The sequence below is a fragment of the Abramis brama genome (genome assembly GCF_963993115.1).
Source record: "Abramis brama genome assembly, chromosome: 3".
Lineage (NCBI taxonomy): Eukaryota > Metazoa > Chordata > Actinopteri > Cypriniformes > Leuciscidae > Abramis > Abramis brama.
In genome coordinates this window covers 35,871,572-35,883,125 of record NC_139965.1, presented here as the reverse complement: position 1 = coordinate 35,883,125, position 11,554 = coordinate 35,871,572, and the positions used below count along the sequence as shown (strand labels likewise).

General features: G+C 36.3%; 1 long non-coding RNA gene across 3 annotated transcripts; it reads left to right on the top strand.

Moving 5' to 3' along the window:
• The first annotated feature begins 6,165 nt into the window (after positions 1–6,165).
• Positions 6,166–11,293, top strand: LOC311080124. Of its 3 annotated transcripts, none has more exons than XR_014605519.1 (13): positions 6,166–8,465; positions 8,586–8,741; positions 8,825–8,859; positions 8,941–9,054; positions 9,133–9,197; positions 9,641–9,737; positions 9,822–9,902; positions 9,996–10,072; positions 10,150–10,230; positions 10,319–10,418; positions 10,477–10,572; positions 10,670–10,766; positions 10,853–11,293. It is a non-coding gene; the product is annotated as an uncharacterized lncRNA (long non-coding RNA). The 3 variants fall into 3 exon arrangements; XR_014605521.1 differs by having other exon boundaries at positions 6,170–8,465; positions 10,492–10,572; XR_014605520.1 differs by lacking the exon at positions 9,133–9,197 and having other exon boundaries at positions 6,169–8,465; positions 10,492–10,572.
• Positions 11,294–11,554: the final 261 nt, after the last annotated feature.

Below are 11,554 nucleotides of genomic sequence, written 5' to 3'. Positions count from 1 at the left end.
ATTTTTGAACTGCTGGTGGCGCTATAGAGTTGGACCTAGAGACTCAAAAATTGCTACAATTACTTTTCATTACCATCACTACAAGTGTGCCAAATTTCATCATTTTCCTATGTATGGTTCATAGGGCTGCCATAGACTTCAAGAGGAGGAAGAAGAATAATAATAATAATAATAAATATAGCTGCAAGCAGCAATACGGGGCCAAGCCCTGCAAGGCAGAGCAAGCAACAGCCGCTGTAGCGCAATGCGGAGCCAGAAGAGCAAAACATCAGAAATTTAATGTACATCAAGCACAGTAAGCACATCAATTACAGCAGCACAGCTAGCATTTAAGCACCAACAGCAGTGCAGAGCCGGAAGGAATTTAAATTATTATTTTATACACAATTTCAAAGTCGCCCCACACTGGTCTCGAACCCACGACCACAATGGTTCGGGATTCATGACGCATGGTTGAACCACTTGCGCCACCCAGAGGACATGTTTTACAAAGCTGCAGAGGAGAGGCTTCAGTGTGTGAATGAGCACACAAAATCATGTTAACGAGATTAGCATGCTAAGCTAACTTAATGCTAATATAGCTTATGATGTGGTACATCCAATGCTGGCAAAATAGATATCCTCAGATTCGACATGACGCAAGGAATCGATAGACACCAATTTTATGATTTTGTGACAAACTGTTCACAAGTTACAGCCTCTGAACCAATTATGGGTCGACCTCGTTAAGTTTGCGACATCATAACTTTTTTTTTCCAGTAGAGCAAAAAAATCGGGGACAGTACTTTTATGTGGCTCAGTCCGAAGATCATTTGAGTACATATTTGGACAAAATTAGACCAATTTTGAAGGAGGAGTAGCGAAAAAACTGTTTTACATTCGCTCCAATATGGCGGCCAGTCACATTGTTGAAAAATAACATATGAGATATCGTTGAAATCGGCATAAGCCAAGGAATATATTGACATAAAGAAATCAAATTTCAAGCAATGTTGGCAAAAGTTATAAGTGTTTTTTCAAAAAACAATGATATCTCTGGAACACTAGGTGGCGCTGTGATCAAACTTCTCATGTACCTTCGGGCCATGCTAATGATGATCCATACCAAATTTGGTGAAGAAATTTCAAATAGTTTAAAAGATATTGCAAATTATGACATCATTCAAAATGGCGGACACGTGGTACATCCCATCATGGCAAAATCGATATCCACGGATTTGTCATGACCCAAGGAATCGATAGACACCAAGTTTATAATTTTCTGACAAACTGTTCATAAGTTATTGGCCAAAATATGCATTTTCCATATCTCATGACCCGTAGGTGGCGCTGTTCCCAACTTTGGCATGGAACCTCAGATCATGCTTCCGATGAAGTGTACCAATTTTCGTTTCGATTGATCAAAGTTTGGCCGAGCTATAGCTTCTGAACCAATTTTGGGTCGACCTCGTTAAGTTTGCGACGTCATAACTTTTGATCAGAGAAGAATAAAAAAAATCGGGGACAGTACTTTTATGCGGCTCAGTCCGAAGATCATTTGAGTACATGTTTGGACAAAATTAGACCAATTTTGAAGGAGGAGTAGCAAAAAAACTGCATACTGTACTTTTCAAAATGGCCACTACTGTAATGGGCGGAGTCTTAATGTAAGATATTGGTTCTAATCAGCATGATGAGATGAATCAGGTGTACTAAGTTTCATTTTTCTAGATCAAAGGGTTCAAAAGTTATAACCATTTCAATGTTGAATTTTTGAACTGCTGGTGGCGCTATAGAGTTGGACCTAGAGACTCAAAAATTGCTACAATTACTTTTCATTACCATCACTACAAGTGTGCCAAATTTCATCATTTTCCTATGTATGGTTCATAGGGCTGCCATAGACTTCAAGAGGAGGAAGAAGAATAATAATAATAATAATAATAAGAAAACTAACAGATACAATAGGTGCCATAGCCCCTTCGGGGCTTGGCCCCTAATAAGAAAACTAACAGATACAATAGGTGCCATAGCCCCTTCGGGGCTTGGCCCCTAATAATAATAAGAAAACTAACAGATACAATAGGTGCCATAGCCCCTTCGGGGCTTGGCCCCTAATAATAATAATAAGAAAACTAACAGATACAATAGGTGCCATAGCCCCTTCGGGGCTTGGCCCCTAATAAGAAAACTAACAGATACAATAGGTGCCATAGCCCCTTCGGGGCTTGGCCCCTAATAATAAGAAAACTAACAGATACAATAGGTGCCATAGCCCCTTCGGGGCTTGGCCCCTAATAATAAGAAAACTAACAGATACAATAGGTGCCATAGCCCCTTCGGGGCTTGGCCCCTAATAATAATAATAAGAAAACTAACAGATACAATAGGTGCCATAGCCCCTTCGGGGCTTGGCCCCTAATAAGAAAACTAACAGATACAATAGGTGCCATAGCCCCTTCGGGGCTTGGCCCCTAAATAGCTGCAAGCAGCAATACGGGGCCAAGCCCTGCAAGGCAGAGCAAGCAACAGCCGCTGTAGCGCAATGCGGAGCCAGAAGAGCAAAACATCAGAAATTTAATGTACATCAAGCACAGTAAGCACATCAATTACAGCAGCACAGCTAGCATTTAAGCACCAACAGCAGTGCAGAGCCGGAAGGAATTTAAATTATTATTTTATACACAATTTCAAAGTCGCCCCACACTGGTCTCGAACCCACGACCACAATGGTTCGGGATTCATGACGCATGGTTGAACCACTTGCGCCACCCAGAGGACATGTTTTACAAAGCTGCAGAGGAGAGGCTTCAGTGTGTGAATGAGCACACAAAATCATGTTAACGAGATTAGCATGCTAAGCTAACTTAATGCTAATATAGCTTATGATGTGGTACATCCAATGCTGGCAAAATAGATATCCTCAGATTCGACATGACGCAAGGAATCGATAGACACCAATTTTATGATTTTGTGACAAACTGTTCACAAGTTACAGCCTCTGAACCAATTATGGGTTGACCTCATTAAGTTTGCGACATCATAACTTTTTTTTTCCAGTAGAGCAAAAAAATCGGGGACAGTACTTTTATGCGGCTCAGTCCGAAGATCATTTGAGTACATATTTGGACAAAATTAGACCAATTTTGAAGGAGGAGTAGCGAAAAAACTGTTTTACATTCGCTCCAATATGGCGGCCAGTCACATTGTTGAAAAATAACATATGAGATATCGTTGAAATCGGCATAAGCCAAGGAATATATTGACATAAAGAAATCAAATTTCAAGCAATGTTGGCAAAAGTTATAAGTGTTTTTTCAAAAAACAATGATATCTCTGGAACACTAGGTGGCGCTGTGATCAAACTTCTCATGTACCTTCGGGCCATGCTAATGATGATCCATACCAAATTTGGTGAAGAAATTTCAAATAGTTTAAAAGATATTGCAAATTATGACATCATTCAAAATGGCGGACACGTGGTACATCCCATTATGGCAAAATCGATATCCACGGATTTGTCATGACCCAAGGAATCGATAGACACCAAGTTTATAATTTTCTGACAAACTGTTCATAAGTTATTGGCCAAAATATGCATTTTCCATATCTCATGACCCGTAGGTGGCGCTGTTCCCAACTTTGGCATGGAACCTCAGATCATGCTTCCGATGAAGTGTACCAATTTTCGTTTCGATTGATCAAAGTTTGGCCGAGCTATAGCTTCTGAACCAATTTTGGGTCGACCTCGTTAAGTTTGCGACGTCATAACTTTTGATCAGAGAAGAATAAAAAAAATCGGGGACAGTACTTTTATGCGGCTCAGTCCGAAGATCATTTGAGTACATGTTTGGACAAAATTAGACCAATTTTGAAGGAGGAGTAGCAAAAAAACTGCATACTGTACTTTTCAAAATGGCCACTACTGTAATGGGCGGAGTCTTAATGTAAGATATTGGTTCTAATCAGCATGATGAGATGAATCAGGTGTACTAAGTTTCATTTTTCTAGATCAAAGGGTTCAAAAGTTATAACCATTTCAATGTTGAATTTTTGAACTGCTGGTGGCGCTATAGAGTTGGACCTAGAGACTCAAAAATTGCTACAATTACTTTTCATTACCATCACTACAAGTGTGCCAAATTTCATCATTTTCCTATGTATGGTTCATAGGGCTGCCATAGACTTCAAGAGGAGGAAGAAGAATAATAATAATAATAATAATAAGAAAACTAACAGATACAATAGGTGCCATAGCCCCTTCGGGGCTTGGCCCCTAATAATAATAAGAAAACTAACAGATACAATAGGTGCCATAGCCCCTTCGGGGCTTGGCCCCTAAATATAGCTGCAAGCAGCAATACGGGGCCAAGCCCTGCAAGGCACAGCAAGCAAAAGCCGCTGTAGCGCAATGCGGAGCCAAAAGAGCAAAACATCAGAAATTTAATGTACATCAAGCACAGCAAGTTCTGTAAGCACATCAATTACAGCAACACAGCAAGCATTTAAGCACCAACAGCAGTGCGGAGCCAGAAGAACAAAAAGAGCAGAAATTGAATATACATGTAAATGTACATCAAGCACAGCAGCGCAGCAAGCATTTAAGCACCAACAGCAGTGCAGAGCCGCAAGAACAAAAACAGCAGAAATTAAATATAAATGTAAATGAAGCACAGCGAGCATTTAAGCACCAACAGCAGTGCAGAGCCGGAAGGAATTTAAATGACAACTTTAAAGTCATCCCACATGGGACTCGAACCCACAACCAGAATGGCTCAGGATTTTAGATTCATGGTTTAGCAGATTGCACCACTCAGAGGACGTATAATCACAACCTTCAGAGGAGAGGCTTCAGTGTAAGAATGAGCACACAAAAGCAAGTTAACCAGATTAGCATGCTAAGCTATCTTAATGCTAATGTAGCTTATAACATGGTACATCCAATCCTGGCAAAATAGATATCCTCGGATTCGACATGACGCAAGGAATCGATAGACACCAATTTTATGATTTTGTGACAAACTGTTCACAAGTTACAGCCTCTGAACCAATTATGGGTCGACCTCATTAAGTTTGCGACATCATAACTTTTTTTTTTCCAGTATAGCAAAAAAATCGGGGACAGTACTTTTATGCGGCTCAGTCCGAAGATCATTTGAGCACATGTTTGGACAAAATTAGACCAATTTTGAAGGAGGAGTAGCGAAAAAACTGTTTTACATTCACTCCAATATGGCGGCCAGTAACATTGTTGAAAAATAACATATGAGATATCGTTGAAATCGGCATAAGCCAAGGAATATATTGCCATAAAGAAATCAAATTTCAAGCAATGTTAGCAAAAGTTATAAGCGTTTTTTCAAAAAACAATGATATCTCTGGAACACTAGGTGGCGCTGTGATCAAACTTCTCAGGTACCTTCGGGCCATGCTAATGACGATCCATACCAAATTTGGTGAAGAAATTTCAAATAGTTTAAAAGATATTGCAAATTATGACAAAATTCAAAATGGCGGACACGTGGTACATCCCATCATGGCAAAATCAATATCCACGGATTCATCATGACCCAAGGAATCGATAGACACCAAGTTTATAATTTTCTGACAAACCGTTCACAAGTTATTGGCCAAAATATGCATTTTCCATATCTCATGACCCGTAGGTGGCGCTGTTCCCAACTTTGGCATGGAACCTCAGATCATGCTTCCGATGAAGTGTACCAATTTTCGTTTCGATTGATCAAAGTTTGGCCGAGATACAGCCGCTGAACCAATTTTAGGTCGACCTTGTTAACTTTGCGACGTCATAACTTTTGATCAGAGAAGAATAAAAAAAATCGGGGACAGTACTTTTATGCGGCTCAGTCCGAAGATCATTTGAGCACATGTTTGGACAAAATTAGACCAATTTTGAAGGAGGAGTAGCAAAAAAACTGCATACTGTACTTTTCAAAATGGCCACTACTGTAATGGGCGGAGTCTTAATGTAAGATATTGGTTCTGATCAGCATGATGAGATGAATCAGGTGTACTAAGTTTCATTTTTCTAGATCAAAGGGTTCAAAAGTTATAACCATTTCAATGTTGAATTTTTGAACTGCTGGTGGCGCTATAGAGTTGGTCCTAGTGACTCAAAAATTGCTACATTTACTAATCATGGCCATCACTACAAGTGTGCCAAATTTCATCATTTTCCTATTTACGGTTCATAGGGCTGCCATAGACTTCCATTGGGAAGAAGAAGAATTGTTATTCTGACAATAACAATTGCTACTAGTTTCAGTAAAGTAATTGACATTTCTGGCACATAATGAAGACTGTATAACTGCATTTTTCTTTTATGTGCCCCTACCATGCTACAATTAATCTGAGGTCCATGGAGGTCTGTTCAAGTTCACAAGTGAAAACGGTACGTTATTAGACCATTTATTTCAAATCATATCATTAAGGTGAGACACAGCAGACAAAAACATCGATTTTTCATGCAGTGGTCAGTTTTGAGATTTTGGGCTAGTTTACTAATTCAATAAGTATTATTTCAAGCTGCTATAAAGAAAACATTGAAAATGAAGATGTTTATTTTATTACATTTTGTTTACTTGCGGCAGTAAGTTTCTCCCGAATTTACCAGGAAGTTAGTATTCCAACATGACATGCTGAGATCTGTCTGTTCACTGAAGTCTGTCATGACCGGGATAGTTGTAAAGCTTTGAGTCTCCTGCACAATGCCATGTAAACCAAATATGGGCATTTTCTTTCTATCAGTAATCAATCGTGAATGTCCAAAGGGGGATTTAAAGCTAACGAAGAAATCTCATTTAGAACTATTAAATCTTTAACTGCCGTTTTCTCAAAATTAGTTTTTGTATTTTATTGTCATTCTCCAGTAGAAACCTCTCCGCTTATGTAGCACCTATGTACACCAAACTTTCCAGTTATACACTTAGCAGTATTCTGAAGATATTTTCAGAGGGATTTGTTAATAAATCATTCCTGGCCTGATTTATGTGACATTTTAATAAAAAAATATGGCGAAAATTTATTTTTTTTATGGCCATGGACAGTATATTTTGATTCCCTAGTTAATGAAAGCATCCTGAAATCCCTCTAAGTTTTTATTTTCATCTTTTGTGTAAACCAAATGAAAAAATAATTTTGCACCTGGCTTTATCATATGTTCAGATCTATCTACTGAAAATATATACAAAATCGTGCATATTTAGTGACATGATGCCTAATTTGCATAATTAAACATACAAATTTCTAAAACTTGTAATACATTTTTTTATATACTTTAAGTAATCAACTGAGGAAGTTTCATGGTGATATCTATTATTTTAAAATTTTACCCTATTCCCCTTTAGTGTCTCGCCTTAACCCCTTACCTGTCACCCCCCTTTTTGAGAATGGACATTAAAATGCACTATTCAAGCTTAAGTGGTTGTAATTCAAGAATGTTTTGGAGTATAGACCCAAGTTGGTCTTAAAGGGAGAAAATAGCAGATTATTACTGAAATGAAAGCAGTTATTGAAGTTTAATTTTACATTAAATCAAATATTATTAAATATTTTTCTTTTATATAATATATATATATATATATATATTACTAAATGTTTTACAAAACAATTACTATAAATCAAAGCCATATGTAACCAAGTTGTGTTCCAAATTTGAAGTTGGATATCAAAAAAATTTAAGTTCCCATGAGATGTTTACGCGTATTACCAAAAATAGCCACTGGGTGTCATTGAATTCCATTGAATTTAACTGTATGCATTCTACCATAACAAATTAATAAATTTCTGTCCAAATATCACTTCTGTCACAAAATATGGAACCTTGAGGCTCAGACCTTTCTGACAATGTGTTTTCTCAAGATTAGAAAATATTTTTATCATAAATTATGAAACATGACGCCCAAAAGTGGAGGAGCCTGATAAAATAATTTAGAGTACCATTTCTATGGTAACACAATGTCCAATTTCAAAACCGTTTTCACAGGATGAATTCTGAGATCATAAGCTTTCAAATGATACCTAATTTATGATAACTACTAAAATATGTGATGTAATAAAAAAAAGGCAATATAAAAGATAATATTATATATTAGGGGATAATATGCATATCCTACTTTTTAGAGTAAACGGGACAGTGTATATCTGCATACGGGACGATGACAGTTAAAGTGTTCAGAAAATTATTTCTGTTGTAATTTCTGCAAGTCCACTAGTATTTTATCAAGAAAGGTTTGGTCATGTAAGGTAATATGTCTGATTTATGCAGCACGCTGAACTAAGAAATGTATATAACTGCACTGTCTATTCTTTTTTTGTCCATACCATGTGACACACATCTTGAGATTTCAAGGTCCATACAGTCCTGACCATTCCATACCAAGTTCTATCCATTGTTCATCGGGCACAACCCAGCACCTCCCATAATTGCTCTTCTTTCTGGAGCTCCAAAGCTACATCCAGTCAAGGTTTTTGTTGTTTATGCATTTCATTTGTTCAATTTGTGTATCTGATTTGTCTTGATCTTTTTAAGACAATGTCTCTGGTTTTTAGTTGAAAAATTGTTTTTGATCTAATTTCTGCCCTAGTCTAAGCCATCCAAACAACACTGGATGCTTCCAATCAGCATAGGAAGCATCCACAAAGACTGCCTGCATTCCTACAGTTGTCTTATAAAATGCAATTAAGTTAATAGGATTTCAAGAAAACATCTAAAAAAGATCTAGAAAACTTCACATAAAAAGGTAAGTTGACATGATTATGTACATTTTAATAGTTTAAAAAGAAAATATTTAAGGCACTACATCAACTAACAATATAATTTCAGATTTATAGACTGCAATGTCCACTACTGACAAAAAGGTAAGCTAACATAGTGTCTACATTAGTAGCAAAATATTGTTAAGTCTTCACTTCAGCAGTTCAACAAATGTATTTTTTTAGATTTCTGAAACACTGAAGTCATAACGTCCTCCATATACCCATCACAAGATTCTCTGCTCCACAAAATTCTCTGCTCCATGAACTTTTATAAAGAAGTGCACAAGTGATATAACAGTAAGTTTTATTGAAGTACATTTAAGTTGTTGACATTTATACAAGCACTGATTAATCTACTAATTGTACACTTTCAAGTTTGTACAGAAACTCAATAACTACTGTTGATATTTTGAAGTCCACATATCCCTATACAAATGACGGTAAGCTAACAGACCATGTGTATGTTAGTTGCGAAATGTTTTTAATGTAAAGACTTCACTTATTGCACTTTGTTCAATGAATGTAATGTTTTCAGATTTCTGAAATTCACCAAAGTCCTAACTTTCTCCATATATCCATCACAAGATTATCTGCACCATTAACTTTTATAAAGAATCGTACAACTATTAAGATGGTAGGTTTGATTGAAGAAAATTTAAGTTGTGGACATTTATACAAGCACTGATTAATCTACTAATGGTACACTTTCAGATTTGTGCAGCAACTCAATAACTACTGTTGTTATTTTGAAGTCCACAAACCCCTATACAAATGTCAAATGTCCCCATATACAAACTAACAGACCATGTCTATGTTAGTTGCAAAATGTTTAATGCGAAGACTTCACTTATTGCACTTTGTTGAATGAATGTAATATTTGCAGATTTCTGAAATTCACTGAAGTCATAATTTCCCATATACCCATCACAAGATTATCTGCTCCATGAACTCCTATAAAGAAGTCCACAGCTGATAAAAAGGTATATTTCATTGTATGTCTGCATAATTTAAATTGAAACGCTTTCATTCAAACCCTGATTAATCTACTATTGGTACACTTTCAGATTTGTGCAACAACTCAATAACCACTGTTGATATTCTGAGGTCCATAAACTCTTATACAAATTTTCACTACTGACAAAAAGGTAAGCTAACAAAAACATTGCCATTAAGAAGAAAATGTTTGTTAACCCTTTACTTTCACCAAGCAGTTTGTTCAATGCTTGTCATCTTTGCAGATAACTTCCTCCATATACCCATCTCAAGATTATCTGCTTCATTAACTTTTATAAAGAAGTTCACAACTGATAAAACGGTACATTTTATTGAAGTAAATTTAAGTTGTTGACTTTTATACAAGCACTGATTAATCTACTAATGGTACACTTTCAGATTTGTGCAGCAACTCAATAACCACTGTTGATATTCTGAAGTCCACAAACCCTTGTACAAATGTCCACTACCAACAAAAATGTAAGTTAACATACAATGTCTATGTTAGCTGCAAAATATTTTATGTGAAGACTTCACTTGGAGCATTTAATGAATGTAATATTTTCAGATTTCTGAAACACACTGAAGTCATAACTTCCTCCATGTACTCATCACAAGATTTTCTGATCCATGAACTCCTATAAAGAAGCCCACAGCTGATAAAAAAGGTATATTTCATTGCATGTCTGCAAAATTGAAATTGAAACGCTTTCATTCAAGCCCTAGTTAATCTACTTTCAGATTTGTGCAACAACTCAAAAACCACTGTTGATATTCTGAGGTCCATAAACTCCATAAACAATTTTTCACTACTGAAAAAAGGTAAGCTAACAGACATTTTCTACATTGATGGCTATGTTTTTTGTGTAAACCTTTTACTTTCACCAAGCAGTTTGTTAAACGCATGTAAACTTTGCAGATATCTGAAACGCACAAGTCATAACTTCCTCCCATATACCAATCGCAAGATTTTCTACTGCATGAACTTCTGTAAATTATACAACTGATTAAAAAAGGTAATATACAATGAATATATTCAAACGTGTTACTGAAAACATATAATTTTGTGATTTTTGATAACTTTATTGCTTTTCCCCTCTAGCAATAGTGACAACAACAGTCTTGTCAACTATCAATTCAGAAAATGTTCTGAAAGAACTTTAAACGTATGCAGGCAGTCAATTAATTTATTTTACTACTGAATACATCTCCACAGTAACAATGTTGAATGGATGGCTTGTATTATATTTGGCCTATGTACAGTTACTTAATATGTGCCAGCCAAAAGAGGATGGCCTGCCCCGGCTGAGTCTGGTTCCTCCCAAGGTTTCTTCCTTTACCACTCTGCTGATTATGCTCCACCCTTTGATCCAAGATGTTCCACCCTACTATTATGCTCCACCCTTTGATCCAAGATGTTCCACCCTACTAAGGGAGTTTTTCTTGCCACTGTCGCCTTTTGGCTTGCTCACTGGGGTATTAAGGCACATGTTCAAGATAAATATGTAATAAAGATTCTTTTTAATAAAATGATTGAAATATACTTTGTCTCTGTAGCCATTTACTTCACTTTACTGTCAGTGATTTTCTACTTGTACTAAATGGATATAGACTATATTTAGTATATGAATTGATTCTACACAAACTTGGTGTCTTTTACAAAAAGTGCATCATAAAACAGCTTAGTGGATAGAGCATTTACATAATTTTCATTTAATTTGTAGTATGCTATTATTTAACAGTTGTTTTTATTGTTTTGAAATACTAAAATTAGTAAGTGTCTTCAGGACAATAGTTAAAACGT